The sequence below is a fragment of the Micromys minutus genome (assembly GCF_963924665.1).
Source record: "Micromys minutus genome assembly, chromosome: 7".
Lineage (NCBI taxonomy): Eukaryota > Metazoa > Chordata > Mammalia > Rodentia > Muridae > Micromys > Micromys minutus.
The window spans coordinates 15,806,903-15,822,310 of record NC_137976.1 but is presented as its reverse complement, the minus strand read 5'-3'; positions in this window follow the sequence as shown (position 1 = coordinate 15,822,310).

The window sequence follows — 15,408 nt, the reverse complement described above, 5'->3', positions numbered from 1 at the left end:
GTGAAAATGTTATTAAATATTCAGGATTCAGTGTGCTAGCTCTCCTTCTTCTCTTATCATATATGTCTGATACTTGTAATTAGGATGGTGGGTAAAGATAAAGTGGAAATATGTTTGCAATTTTTATGTGAAAATATTTACCAGTGTCTGTGTTAGAAGCTCTACTTTTAATGATTAACCTAATAATTTTCGACACAACAAAAATTAGTTAAATTATTTATTTCTTTACTTTTATACTTGCTTTAAATACTTTACCAGATTCTTTTTAAATATATGACAATGCTGCTTCAATTAATAATGCAAGGCAAAGTTGACGTGTTTTCTCTGTGCTAAGATCATCACTTCAAGGTACCTAAAGTTATGCTTGACTTTTGTTTTTGTACCTACACTTTTATTTACAGGATCTCAATTCGTGCTTAAGCTTTATTTTCAGTAATTTGAGGATTAAATATAAAATTAAATAGTGAAAACTATGCAGAAAAATTAGGACTACTGTTTTCTTGAAATCAGAATGTACTGATTTTGGAAATGTATGTCATGTATTGTATGTTTCATCTCTAAAGATTGTTTAATATTTGAAAGACATAAAGAAGTGTAGGGTTGGTGGGTCCCAGATCTTCTTCGACACAGGGCATGGCTGTGTGGGGAGGCTGGATACAGAACTTGACTACATCCCTCCACTTGACTTGCGCTTGTGCTTACCCTATACTGTTCTTGGTGGGTGTTGTGCCATAGGGAAACCCTGGGACACTGCTCCAGGGGTGGGAAAACACAGTCTGAGGCATGGGACAACTAAACCTGGTTCAGGGGTCCCTGGGCATGTGAAGTACACAGAGTCACGGGGTTCCCAGACCAATGGACACCCAGGGACTTCTGCAAATTGCAGAAGAGTTGAGAATGGAATCTGGACCAGTTGACTGGATATGGCCAGGGGCCAGGGAAAAAGTGGGCAGCGCCAGCTGGTCTCCAGGACTTTGAGCCTTAGCTTAACCAGGAATCAGAGGTTAGTCACACAGAGAAGTGATATGAGTTAACACACGGAAAATGTTTATATTTGTTATTAACATTCTAATTTAGTATTTTCTGTTTGCTATACTATAATGGACTTTCCAAGATTATGCCATTCAGATTACTTACTTATGGAGAAACTCTCCAGCTCCCCACTAATATAGATATTTTACACAATATTAATCATATTAATAGACTCAATGAAGAATAATTGTCCTAAGCACCACTCTGAAAATGAAATTTAACGCCATACTATTGTGTTATCTTAGGATGTGAGCCTCATCCTGCTATTAACAGTGACCTTAGTAAGCAGTGTCCATCTGTGACCTACTATTTTATGACACTGGGGAGGACAACTACCACAAATTTATGCCTTGCAACCGGTTATGGTCTCTGAACTCAATTATTAGAGATTTATTTGTTTGTTTCTCATACTCTGTGTTCAGTACTTTGAAACACTGTCAGAATGTAAATAGCTGTTGGTTTGTGAACTCCAATGTATCTGCAGAGAAACAAAGAACATGATATAGTACAAAAGAGGCATAGCCCATTTATATTTATGTTATAATTATGAGACCTGTTTATAAATTGTGTGAATGATTAAATCTGAATTCGGACCAAGGGGTTCTTGCTATAGACCTGAAACTTCTATTTCATAGTAAACACAGTCTGCCAGATAAACAAATTACAAAAAAAAAAAAAAAAAAAAAAAAAAAAAAATCAGGTTTGCCTCCATTCCTTAATGTACTGGTTGCAATATTAAGGAAGATACTTTCTCAAACATTTACTTAACTCCACTGTCATAGGCTACTTCAAAAATGTGAAACAAAGAAAAAATATTGAGAAAGCCCAAACCCAAAGAAAAGAAACAGTTCATTAACTACAAGTATAAGTGAAAATAAAACTAAAAATGTAAGTATTTACTACCTGTGCTTCATTTCAACATAACAGTAGAACTATATTGTATGCATTGTGTGTGGGTGTGTGTGATGGGGGAGACAGAGAGACAGAGACAGAGAGAAAGGTGGAGACAGAGAGATGGGGTATACGTATATGCTTATGTAGGTATGGAAGCCTGTGATCAAAATTTTTTTCATCGGTTGTCCACCCCTAACTTTGACCTAGGATTTTTCTTTTTCATTCAACATGGGTTTCTCAGTTTAAATAAATTATCCCACCAGTGTCGAAGTTGAGCTCCTATCTACTGTACTGTGATGGGTATATGGGTGTACACTGCTGTAACTGACTTTTTACATGATTGCTAAGGATGTAGATTCAGGACTGTAGTTTTATATTGCAGAGCTTCATAATCTGTGGCATCTCTCCAGCACTAGTCTGAGACAATGGCTGGGCATCATGAACACTTGAGTTTATTTCCTCACAACCACTGTAAAAATTGTACATGGGGGCATGACTCAGACATCCCATTTTTCAGGTAGCAAAACAGGAAGATCTGTGAGGATTTTTGTCCCCCAGTTGACATGAAACACATGTAGCAGATAGCTCAGTGGTCAGTGAGGAACCATTTCCTAGGAAATATGGCAGACACTAATGCAGTAAGACACCAGACATCAACTTCCGGCATTTCTACATAATGGTATAGCAAGTAAAGCACTCATGCATACATAGACATGTTCATTCCACATGTGCATGTAATGGAGACAGCAGTAGAAAGAAACCGATCAACACATCTGATCTCTACAAGCATACCTACGAAGCCTGTATCAACATACACACACAAACACACTGAAAATATATGTCAAAATGTAATAAATTTATATTTCTTCTGAAACTGTAACTCTCAACATTTAAATATGACTTTATTTCTATATCTTATTTTTTTTCTTCACGCAAGCTCTGCAGTTGGACTGTTGTTAGCATTTTGATGAGAAATAGTGACCTAAGGATAATCTTTCTTCCAGTAAATAAGATTCTACTTTTGCTCCAGGAAGAATCCTGAAGACTGAATAAGCAGATCAGATCTCAGTCTTAGAGAGGAATCATTCAATGTGAAATTGAATAGATGTTCAGATAACTACACAGTGTATTTCCTTAGAAACAAAATTCAACACACCCAAACCCATGCTTCTTCCCTCCTACCTCATTCAGGCTACAGGAGCATCAATTATCCGATACCCTACAAACGCTATCTAAAAGAAATACATTTTTATTTCTGTATTTCTTCTCTTTTTACTGCACATAGAAGGTTGTGGGTTTTGTTTGAAAAAGAAAGTGAGATACTGTATATTCAACACTGTATCAAACCAAGTAGCACAGGAATATAATAGATATCAATAAATATTTTCACCCTATCACTCACTTTTACTTTCAAGTAGTAAGTATGCTTGAACTTTAATGCTACTCAGCAGCTGATAGTGCAAGCTTGCTTTTGCCCAGGTAAATGTAATTTATTTTCTAGATTTTAGTAAAAATAAGTGTGCACAGACACATTAGTATATTCATACTTACAAGCACACACCCAAACAGGCACACACACACACACATGCTTGATTGTATACATGCATATACACACACATCTATGCATTTGTAGAAATGCACATACACATGTGTAAATACATACACATGCCCAGACCCCCCCAACACACATATATTTACACACACACATGGACATGATCATGCACAAGAACAGGAGTGCACGTGTACACACACACATTCATGCAGAACATAAGCTGATTTCTTAACCCTGTATTGATTTTACTATACTCTCCTTTTTCCCATTGTTTTCTATTCAATTTATATCCCCATTGCCTACCTTTCCAGTCTTTTCATCCCATAGTCTGGCCCCCTGTTTTTTTTTTTTTTTTTCTGAGAGGGGGGAATATGGGTATCATCTCCACCCTGGCACATCAAGTCTCTGCAAAGCTACACAGTTTCTCTCCTTCTGAGGCCAGACAAGGCACCTCAGCTAGATAAAATTATCCCACACACAGGCAAGTTCTTTAGGGTTAACACCCATTCCAGTTGATTGGGAGCCACAAAAAGACAAGCTGCATATCTTCTACATATGTGCAGGTTTGTCCTTGGACCAGCCTGTGCTACCTCTTTGGTTGGTGTTTTGTATCTGACAGCTCCCAAGAATTCAGGTTAGTTGACTCTGCTGGTCTTTCTATGGAATTCCTATCCCCATAAGAGCCCCCAGTCCTTCTTCCAACTCATATAGCACCCTGAACTCTATCCAATGCTTGCCTGTGGGTCTCTGCATTTGTCTGAGCCACCTGCTGGGTAGAGCCTCTTGGAAGCTGGCTATGCTAAATTTCTGTAGGTAATAGCTTTTGGGATAGTCCCCATTTCAGTTTTTCAGGTCCCACATGAGGGCCAAGCTGCACATCTGCTATGAATCTTTTAATTTTTGTAACAATCCACAATGCCAGGTTAATAGAAGTAGAGATTATAGGGGTTTTCCATTCCAGTTGGTGAGTCCCTGACTGATATGAAAGTAATGTGGCTTCACTCAAACACACATGGTGCTGGAGACTTAGCTGAAAGCTTACATTCTTTTTCACAAATAGGAGTCTTGCTGGGGAGAAGAGTGAGAAGAATGCAGAAGACATGGGTTTAGAAACCTCAAAGCCTAATTCCCAGTGACACACTGACTCCAACAAGTTTTTTCACGCCTGTTCAAACAATTACCCCAACATCAATAATGTATACAAGTATACGATTTTGTGAGGCCATTCTAATACACACATTAACGTTACAAGCAATACAAATAGTAAAATATAAATATAAAAGATGACAAAAATTTATGATCTTGACAAAAAAATACCTTGCTTTATTAGTTGACTATGGCAATATGTCCATTTTACTTACAAAATTATAGTGTATACTATTTTAACTATGATTTATTCAGAAAGCAGATTATTTTTTAATGTAATACAAATTGCATTTATATTTTTTCTTGGATGTTTTGTAAGATTTACAGAATTTATATGAGTTTTTAGTGTACAAAAATAGTAGATTCAAATTAAAAAATACCAAAGGACTTAATTTCATCAAGATGACTGAGGCACTGGTAGACTGTCATTCTTCATCTTTCTGCCTTACTATTGAGAGTGAGCTTTCTCTGCAACTGTATAACTACAGAAAATCACAAAGTATATTCAGGGTAGACATCAGTGTTGGATTTGGATTCTGAGATATCTGATATTTTTATTTTTTTCCAATTTGGGAACTTAAAAGTGATATGATATGCAAGGTATCTCTAATTTAATTTCGCTTTTACATTATTGCTATCTTATACAAAGTGTTTGTTTTGCTTATAATATCATCTTACACTTTCAACCTCATTTCATTGTTTCACTTTGAAGAATACAGGTAAAATATTTCTATGTAACTCCTGTATATTGTTAACCTCTTACGACCTATTTATTTTACATGGACCCTTCAGACATTTTACAAAACCATTAACTGGTTCTAATATTTATTATGTAAAGATTTTTCTTTTGGTTCTGATCTTCTTTCTTTCTTTCTTCCTTTCTTTTAAGAATGTAAATCTAGTCATAGAATCCATTGGCCTGTGTTTGTTCATCCCATCTAGCTGCCTTTTAAGGGCAAGGAGCAAGTAATAAACTGTAAATCTCAAACCACTTATTGCAATGTCAAGTGCCAGGGATGCACAATAAATAGGAGAAGGTGACAGACAGGTTAGTATGGGAAGCTGAAAATAAAGATGAGGAGAAAGGGAAGTGATCCATTCTAACCCCTTAGCAGCTGGCCCTTTCTCTCTAGGTAAGGTCAAGAAATCAAGTTACAAGCTGCATATTTTATTTAGGATACTCATTTGTGTAATTCAAGGGGTATGATGCTTTGTATTGATTTTCTCTGATGGTTACTTAACGAGCATAGTTATGCCTATGTGACGAATGGGACAAGTGACCTGCCAAGGTGGCACTAAGGGAAAAAATGTATATGCGACAAAGGTAAAACAATTACAGAGAAATATGCTTAGTAGGCTATGGCAGTGTTGATTTGCTGAGTCAAACTCTAAGTAGGAAAATGGATTGTGATAGGAGACCAGCATGTCATGTTAGGGTCTGTTTTATTCCTGAGTTGGGCATGAAATGATTAGATTATTTCTGTTACATGGTAACACATGAAGTTACTTTGTTTGAATAATAAAGACTATTATATTAAATGTGCTGAATTAGCTGAAAACAGTGTAGCAAATTGTATTCTCTGCATTCTGTGATGGGACTTATGGAGATTCTATTTAAAAAAAAATCAAACTACTAGCTGAGCAGCAGTGTTCTTTTTTTCCCACTCCATTACTGAATATAAAAATTATCAAAACTATCAAACCACTAAAACAATTAAGTTCTGACAAAAATATTCATATAATGTTATGCCAAAATGCCTGTAAAATATGTATATGTATCCCTCATTTTTTAAAATAAAGTTGTAAGAAAAAAAATTAAAATAATTTTAATTTGACTCTGCCATTATTAAACATGTTTCATGTAGGGGCTGAATGTGAACTTGACAAAGCTTAAAGACCCAATTCTGCTTATCTGTGCTACTAAAATTTTAAAAAGTGATATGACTAATTAGATGTTGTATGAGAGATACACCAGTACTCACTTACCCTTAATAGGAGTTATGTGAGAAAGTAATCTCGATGCTTTCTAAATTCCTTTTTTACACCTATCAAACTCTTACTCCTTCTCTCTGCCTCTTGTGCTCCAGCCGTTTCTTACATTTAACCTGCTACCATTTATTTATGTCTTGCAGCTCCTGAAATGACTTTTAGGAAACTTCAGTTCTTATCTTGAAAAGGGCGTAAGTGCAGTTCAAGCAAGGTTAAGGATGAATTTTTCACACATTTTCATTGTCAAGACTCACCAAATTAATTGGGTTCAGGCAAAGGCCTTGATGTTTGAGAGGAGTTGACAAAGGGAGGCCCTTAGGTTTCCTTATGCAGTGTTCAGTGCTTACAGAAAACCACAAACAACTTGCCTTTTCTGAGAGTCTTTGTTACCAGAAGGCAAAATGTGTTGTCTGGTCTTAATCAAAAACAAAATTGTTATCAATAATAACAAGTCTGCCTCCAGAAGTTGACATGACATTATCCAACTCCACTGTCTGATGTTTTGTCCTATAAAACACAATTTCTAGTTTCTGTGCTCTTAGCAGTGTGCTGAGAAGATGAAACATAAATGATCACGAGGCAGAAACTAATCAAGAGTATTACATAAGTCATCATGAGTGGTCTTATTATACTAGATTAATGCATGCTGGGCCTTTTGCTGGAGCCTCACGTGTTAGAGGCCAGAACTCTTCAAGGAGAGCACCGACATCATCAGAAATAACCGCAGTCTCAACAGAAGGGGCTATATGATGAACTCTGTACTGCAAAGGAAACAGTAGAGAAAAGAGACAGTTCTCAGAATGGGAAGACACATTTTCCAGTTTCACTTCAGAAAAGACACTACTATACAGTATTTACAAAGAAAGACAGAAATTAGATGCCAAAGAAATAAAACTGTCAATCAGCAAGTAGATAAATAACAAATGGTCAAACAGCCAATACTGACTTTAAAGAGTCTCAAATATTCCTAACAAGTTTATGCAAATAAAGCTACTTTGAGATACCTCATCTGGACATTCCAATTGTTATTATCAACAATCTGACAATTGAAGTTAAATGCAGGTGGATTGGAGGAAATATTTATCAATTTTTTGATGGGGAGAATAAACCAATTTCCATTATGAAAGTCATTTGAAAATTTGTTAAATATTAAAACATAATTACCATTTAACCCAAGTTGGAAAAACTTGAGAGATCTACATATCTTCCCACAGACATGTGTATAAAAGATGAATGGATAGTAAAAGGTGGAAAGAACCCAGATGTCCTTCAGTAGATGAATGGATACAAAAATTGTGGTACATTTACACAATGGAGTACTAATCAGCTATCAGAAACAATGACTCAACCAAATTCTTAAGAAAATGGTTGCATCATCCTGAGTGAGATAACCCAGTCACAAAAGAACAGACATAATATGCAGTCACTGATAGTGGGATGCTAACCCCAGAGGCTCAGACTGCCCCAGAAACAACTCACAGACTGTGTGAAGCTCAAGAAAAAAAGAAAACAAAACAAACAACAAAAAAAACATTATGCTCAATCCTTACAAACCAAGAAAACGTTGACTAATTGTGGGTTACATCCTGTTTTACATGTACTTTTTGCTCATTGTAACTAGTAAGACCTTAATGCAGAGTATCAAACCTTAAAAAAAAAAAAAAAAGCACTGACAAAAATGTATTTGTATACATTTATGCAAAAATGTTTAAATTTTTTTTCTTTTATCATTGTTTTTTGAAATAAAGTTTACAAAAATAAAAAAATAAAAAATAAGTAATTATCACAAAGAGAAAAAATTAGTAATATATGTTATATAAAATATATAATTCTACAAAGTATATGAGCAATAATATATGATATAAATATAAATAAGAAATATACATACAATATTTGGTGTAGATATGATATAATATACATGTAATTAATATATAATATATAGTATATTAATATATTAATAATAAAATACAATATATAGAATATATATGATATACAGAATGTATAGTACACTAATGTGTGTGAATTTTGCATGTATGTTTATATGTATATAATACAGCACAATGCTATGCAACTTTAAAATGGCCAGGAAATGGATAGATTTATAATATATAGTTTTTAGTGGATTCACACCATTTGTAAGAGAGAAAACCTAATGTTCTCTGTCAATTGTGTAAACAGCTCTATATTATAAACAATTTATTTGTGGGTAATATATAACATGAAGAAAAGAGAAAGTGTAAAACTATAGTAAAGTAACTATATTTTTCTAATTCTGTCATAACTTTTCTTTAGGTAATGTGTAAGTTCTAAAATCTGCTGTGAATGTTTATAATTTCTGGTATGAATTCCAACTTTGTATATAATTTCATAAAGTTGTACAGACTTCGGATATGGTTAATTTGAGTATTTAGTGTTCTTATTTATGAGCAAGAATTTTGTAAATACATTAAGGTTTGAAAAAGTAACAAAAGTACTTTAATATAATGGATTATTGAATGTTCAAACTTCTTCTGGAGCAGGTGTCATCATATACACCGCTTGTTAAGTAATGATAAAATAATAGTTTTGTGTTCAAAACTAATGTGTTTACTCTCTTCCCAAAGTACTGATTTGCTTTCATTGTTTTTCAACTTTGTTATTTGAGATTGGATAGAGAACTCTTACATTTTCACAATGAGAAAGCATAAAGATTGCCATAAATAATATGAAAAAATTTGTAGGTGTGTCAGATAATGCACCATTTCTAATAAATATTTAAATTAAGAAGCTAATGTGCAAATGTACCAGCAAGAAGACTGACTCCAGAATATTTATGCACACATCCATTTACACCATCATAGTTTAGTGACAGCTCCCTCATTTCATGTATAAATACTCATATATATATATATATATATATATATATATATATATATATGAGAGAAATATATATATACACACACATACACATATATATATGAAATGTGTATACACACTCACAAACACACACACACACACACACACACAGAGAGAGAGAGAGAGAGAGAGAGAGAGAGAGAGAGAGAGAGAGAGAGAGAGAGAGATTCCCATTCCTGGAAAACTTAGTGAAAGATAAGGAAATACAAGTTTTTCATAATATCCTAAAACAGGTCATGCTGTGCACTACAGGCTGGCCTCACACTTTAATGTTTATGCCACTTCACAAAGCACATATGGAAATAGGAGTTATTAAATATTAATAAAATTATCCATACAATATTGAGGTATGTGTTTTATGATAGATGAATTTTAGATTAAATTATGTACCTGTTGAAAATGTTTTGTAAAATATGAATAATATAGATAGAGAAGAGAGCTATTCTAACTATGATAATGTTTAGCCAAGATAAATATGAAAAGCTAAATATTACATTGCTTTCAAAATAGACTGTATTTAAGAATATAAACTTTCATTCACTAATGTAAGTAAAAATTAATAGAAGAGCTGTGGGGGATAACTCAGTGATTAATAGCATTGACTAGTCTTCTGGAGGACCAAAGTTCCATTCTAAGCACCATTATAGCAGCTTACTACTGTCAATAACTGCTGTCTGTTTCAGGGGATCTGTTATTCTCAAACTAATGCACATAAAGTCAAATTAAGGAAATTATTTAATTTTTTATGTAAGAAATGCACTTAAATGTGCATATATAAAACTATAATTCAGCAATAATAGCGAGAAATATGTAATTTTCAGTCCCATGTAGAGTAAAAATGGAGATTATGAAGAATTAAAATTATCAGCGATATTTGGTTATATATCTATGAAGCACATACCATCAACAGAAAGACATTCATTCTATAGAAAGATTGAGTTACATCAAAGGATAGGATGTGTAAAAGGAAGAAAAATAAAGAAAACATACAAAGCACGTGTTTCATCTGGAAGAGACTAGACTGATACCGCATGTTGATAACAGAAGGGAATTACAACAGTAATTAAAAACTCTTTGTGATGAGCAGGTAAAGACTTGTATTGCTGTGGTATGACGTATTAATATTAAACTGGAGCTAAGAGGGAAATCATTTACTGGTCAATGTCTATGTTTCAAAGGTAGAGTGATTTTGTGTAGCTGAGTGGAGTTTCCTCTTAAGCATCTAGAACAGCAAGAACAAATATGCACAAAGGAAAAAAGGAGATCGGAAGAAAGATTACAACAAAGGAGAAGCAGAAACAATGAACACAAGAAGGAGAAAAGTCAGCGAAACATTTTAAATATGAAAATTTCCACAAGTTTGATCAGCGTTTAGTTAGAGTGACCTGAGGAAAACAGAGAAGAGCTAGGTTACCAAGATAAAGATGAAAGAGGCAACATTACTACTCCTCTGTTCGAAATAAATCAAACAAAAGAAAAACAATGATTGCTCCATGAAGGTCTGTCTGCATCTACAAAGGCTGTGTAAATGAGCCAGTGAATCACATACTTGTACTGGTATAAAAACTCAGTTCAATCCTAAGAACCTAGAATGCAATTATGAACCCAGTACTAGGAAGCCAGTGACAAGAGGAATCCCTTAGATTTGTTACTGACCCAGGATAGGTCAATCAGATAAGTCAGAGACCCTTTATATACATACATACACACATACATACATACATACATACATACATATATATATATGTATGTGTGTGTGTGTGTGTGTGTGTGTGTTTGTATAAACATGGAAAGGGATGGAAAAAGGCAACCAAACATAACTCTGGTCTACATATGTATATTAACACATACATGTATGCACATGTGCAAACAGACACAAGCACATATAATACATTACTCATCAACACTAACAGAAATAACATTCATCACAGAGGGCAGAACAAATCCACTTGTCCAGCTCAGATAACCACATTATAAAATGAAAAAGGAAGAAACATAAACTCCTGCACATGACTGATCATAAAGTGATCAGTTTTCATGAAGGAAACAAAACAAAACAAAACAAAGCATCAGCCTGACTAAAACTGTAAGTGGTTACTCCAGTACAATATCAGCAGAAACCACATTTTATCACCTTGTCATATTTTGGGTCTCAGGAGAGAAAAACTGAAGAATACATATGAAATGGCAATACTTTATTAGGAAAGTTTAAGAGACATGTTCTGTCCTAGCATTAATAAACACTTATTTCCAATAAATTGATATGGAGGCACACCCAAGTATATATCTGATATCTGATCATTTCCATTTCAAACAGATTTTACTAAAATCAAAACACTGAAGTGTTTTGTTAATGAATAAATGCATTGTACAGCAAATGCCAGTGGAAAATGTGGAGCTAAACCTTATGAATAATCTATTTTGTAGAAGCTATTTCTTTCAGAAGTAAAACATTTTTTTATCTCAGAAAAGCTGCAGTTGAAGCGTGTGAGCAGCATCCCAGTAAGTTATGAATAAATAAAGACACATCATCTATCAACACGTATTTCAGTCTCCAAGGAGAACGTTCCTGAAATCTTAAAATTTCATTGTTTGGTAGCCTTTCAAACAATGTCATAGATATAAATGATACAATAACAATAATTTTCACTATTTTTTTAAAATTAGTCATTGTGCTTTACTTAATAATTTTCAGTTACAAAATTGAAAAAAATAGTCACCTGAACCAAGGTTGGGAACACAGAGACGCTTTGTAATAATCCACCAAATTCAGAAAAATGAAAACATTGACTGTTTTGCAGAGAGAAATATGGGCAGGAAATCTCTGTTTATGGTAGAAGTCAGCACAATTGCATGCCCATAGTAAGTGTTGAACAGAAGACAATCTTTGAGTGCTGGTAAACACACACACACACACACACACACACACAAATCATTGGCAACACTGTCAGGTGTTTACAGGTATATGAGATCTCCAGGGAATCCTTAACTGTGCCTAAGGCTATTACTTCTTCTATTATGATTTTTTTCTTTGTTATTATGTTTGGGCATTGACTGAGTTTTCAGCAAAGGTCAGAAAATAAGTTTAGTGCCTGAAGGCATGCTTCTTTGAGTCAAAAGCAACTGTCAAACAAAATAAAAGATCTCCACTAACTCAGTCTACTTTTCAGTTCCTCAATTCTTTGACACTGAATCCAAAGATAAATAAACTAGTAACATAATCACATAGACTTTATTTAGGGAAATAAACAATCAACAAGACACATAGAAAAATGGCATCTGACCATAAACTCTTTAAAAATGCACAAATAACACAAAAACTATTATTGTTAAAGAAATATTCACATAAGGTCAAGAGACTGTACTTTTGGTAATGCCATGAAATAAGAAAACATAAGCCTTATCTTATATCTCTTGGCTACAATAATATATCATTTAATAACAAACAACTTCATCATTCAGAGGTTTTGATGATGAATAGTCCATTGGCTTTATGGCAGTAATATTTATGTGATTATTCATTCAAAATTACCAATCAAGGCCACACATTTTCTTAAAGCATTTTCATAGACAGCTATTTTTGTTGTTCCTTTGTCTCCTGCACATCTACCTCTGCCTTGTTCCACTGAGCCCTTTGGCCTCTAATGTTAAACAGTATAGTTTGTAGCACAATCTATTCAACAAAAAAAGACCTACTTTAAAAAAATATTTTTTTCATTCAGTTTACATTCAACTCATGGCTCTATCCCTGGTCATCCCTCTTACAATGCTTCCTCCTTCCCCCATCCTCTTTGCCTCTAGCCAGTGGGGTCTCCCTTAGTATTCCCCCACCCTGACTCTTTAATTCTCTGCTAGTCTAAGTGTCTCCTTTTTCACTGGGGTGAGACAATACCTTTCCCTAATGACTAAGTATGTTGAACAATTCTTTAGGTGCTTCTCAGTCATTTGGTATTCCTCAGTTAAGAATACATTGTTTACCTCTATACCCGATTTTTTCATTTGGTTCTTTGAACTGTTACCTTCTTGAGTCCTTTGGCTATATTAGAAAAATAAGGAATTCAAGGCCCAACCATAAACATAGTAAAAGCAATACACAGCAAACCAGTAGCCAGCATCAAACTAAATGGTGAGAAATTTGAAAAAAATCCCACTAAATTTTGGAACTAGACAAGAATGGTCACTTTCTCCCTACCTATTCAACATAGTACTCAAAGTCATAGCCAGAGAAATTATACAACAAAAGAATGTCAAAGGATTCAAATTGAAAAGAAAAATGTCTAAATATCACTATTTGCAGATGTTAGTATAATTAAGTGATCTCAAAAATTCCACCAGAGAACATTTAAACTTCTACAGCTGATAAACTACTTCAGAAAAGTGGGTGGATAAAAAATTAATGCAAGTAAATCAGTAGTCTTCTTCTACTCAAGGACAAAGAGGCTGAGAAAGAAATTAGAGTATAGACACCCTTCACAATAGTCACAAAGAATATAAAATACCTTGGTAAGAGCCTAACCAAGAAAGTGAAGGCTCTGTTCAACAAAAATGTCAATCTCTGAAAAAAAAATGAAGAAAACCCCAGAAGATGGACAGCTCTCCCATGCTCATGGATTTGATGAATCAATATAGTAAAAAATGGCCATCTTTCCTAAGGCAATCAACATATTCAATGAAATCCCCATCAAAATGCCGACTCCATTCTTTATAGAGTTAGAAACTTGTAGGGTCACTATCTCTGATATCTAGGTTCATCAATATCAATCATGATAGAAACTGCATGGTGCTGGTACAAAAACAGGCAGGTAGATAAATGGAATAGAATGGAAGACTCAGAAATGAACCCACACACCTATAGTCATTTGATTTTTGACAAAGGAGCTAAAAACATTCAATGAAACAGGACAGCCTCCTTAACAAATGGTGCTGGTTCAACTGACAGTCAGCATGCAGGAGAATGTGAATTGATTTCTTCTTATCTCCTTGTACAAAACTCAAGTCCACGTGGATCAAAGACCTCTGCATAAAACCAGGTACACTGAAATTATTAGGAGAGAAAATGACAAATAGCCTCAACACATGGGCACAGGAGAAAATTTCCTGAACAGCACACCAATGACTTATACTCTAAGATCCAGAATCGAAAAATAGGACCTCATAAAATTGCAAAACTGTTGTAAGTCAAAAGACACTGTCATTCAAATAAAATGGCAACCAACAGACTAGGAAAACTTCTTTCCTAGTCTTAATTTAGCTACAGAGTGAATATTTATAATATGCAATAATTTTATAAATGTGCTTGAGCAGGCAACAACAATTAGTACAGTGCGTTGAGAATTAAATTTATTGAAAAGAATAAAAGCAACATGAACTAATTAAAAAACTGCAACAAGAAAAAGGAAAACTTTTAAGTCCTTAAAAAATGTTCTTAGCCACTTTTGTGAGAGAAACATATTAAATTTTACAAATCATTTTTGTTACATTTAATACATATTTGATCTTCATTTACTAATTAAATTGCCATTATGAACTACATATTAAATAATTAGTTGAAATAAACATTGCTTCAATATGACTGGAAAAATCCAGAGTGTTGGAAGGATAATTAAAAATTGAATATCCCCAGTCTCATCAGGACCGGTGACCTGCCCACAGGTCACTGGGTGCTAGGCAGAGCTGCAGGGAGGCTCTACATCCTAAGTGGAGGGGTGAGTCAACTTATTCTGCTCACTTTCAACCCCAGGTAAGGCCGTCCAGAACTCTCATGGCTCATGTAGCAGTGCTGCCTGGGAGTGCATACTTCCTGCCCAAAGCCAGATCCGGCCCAGCTGCATAAAGACTGGGCACTGCCATCTGAACCCACAGCCTACCCAGAAAGACAAACACCCAGGAGCAATCTACCT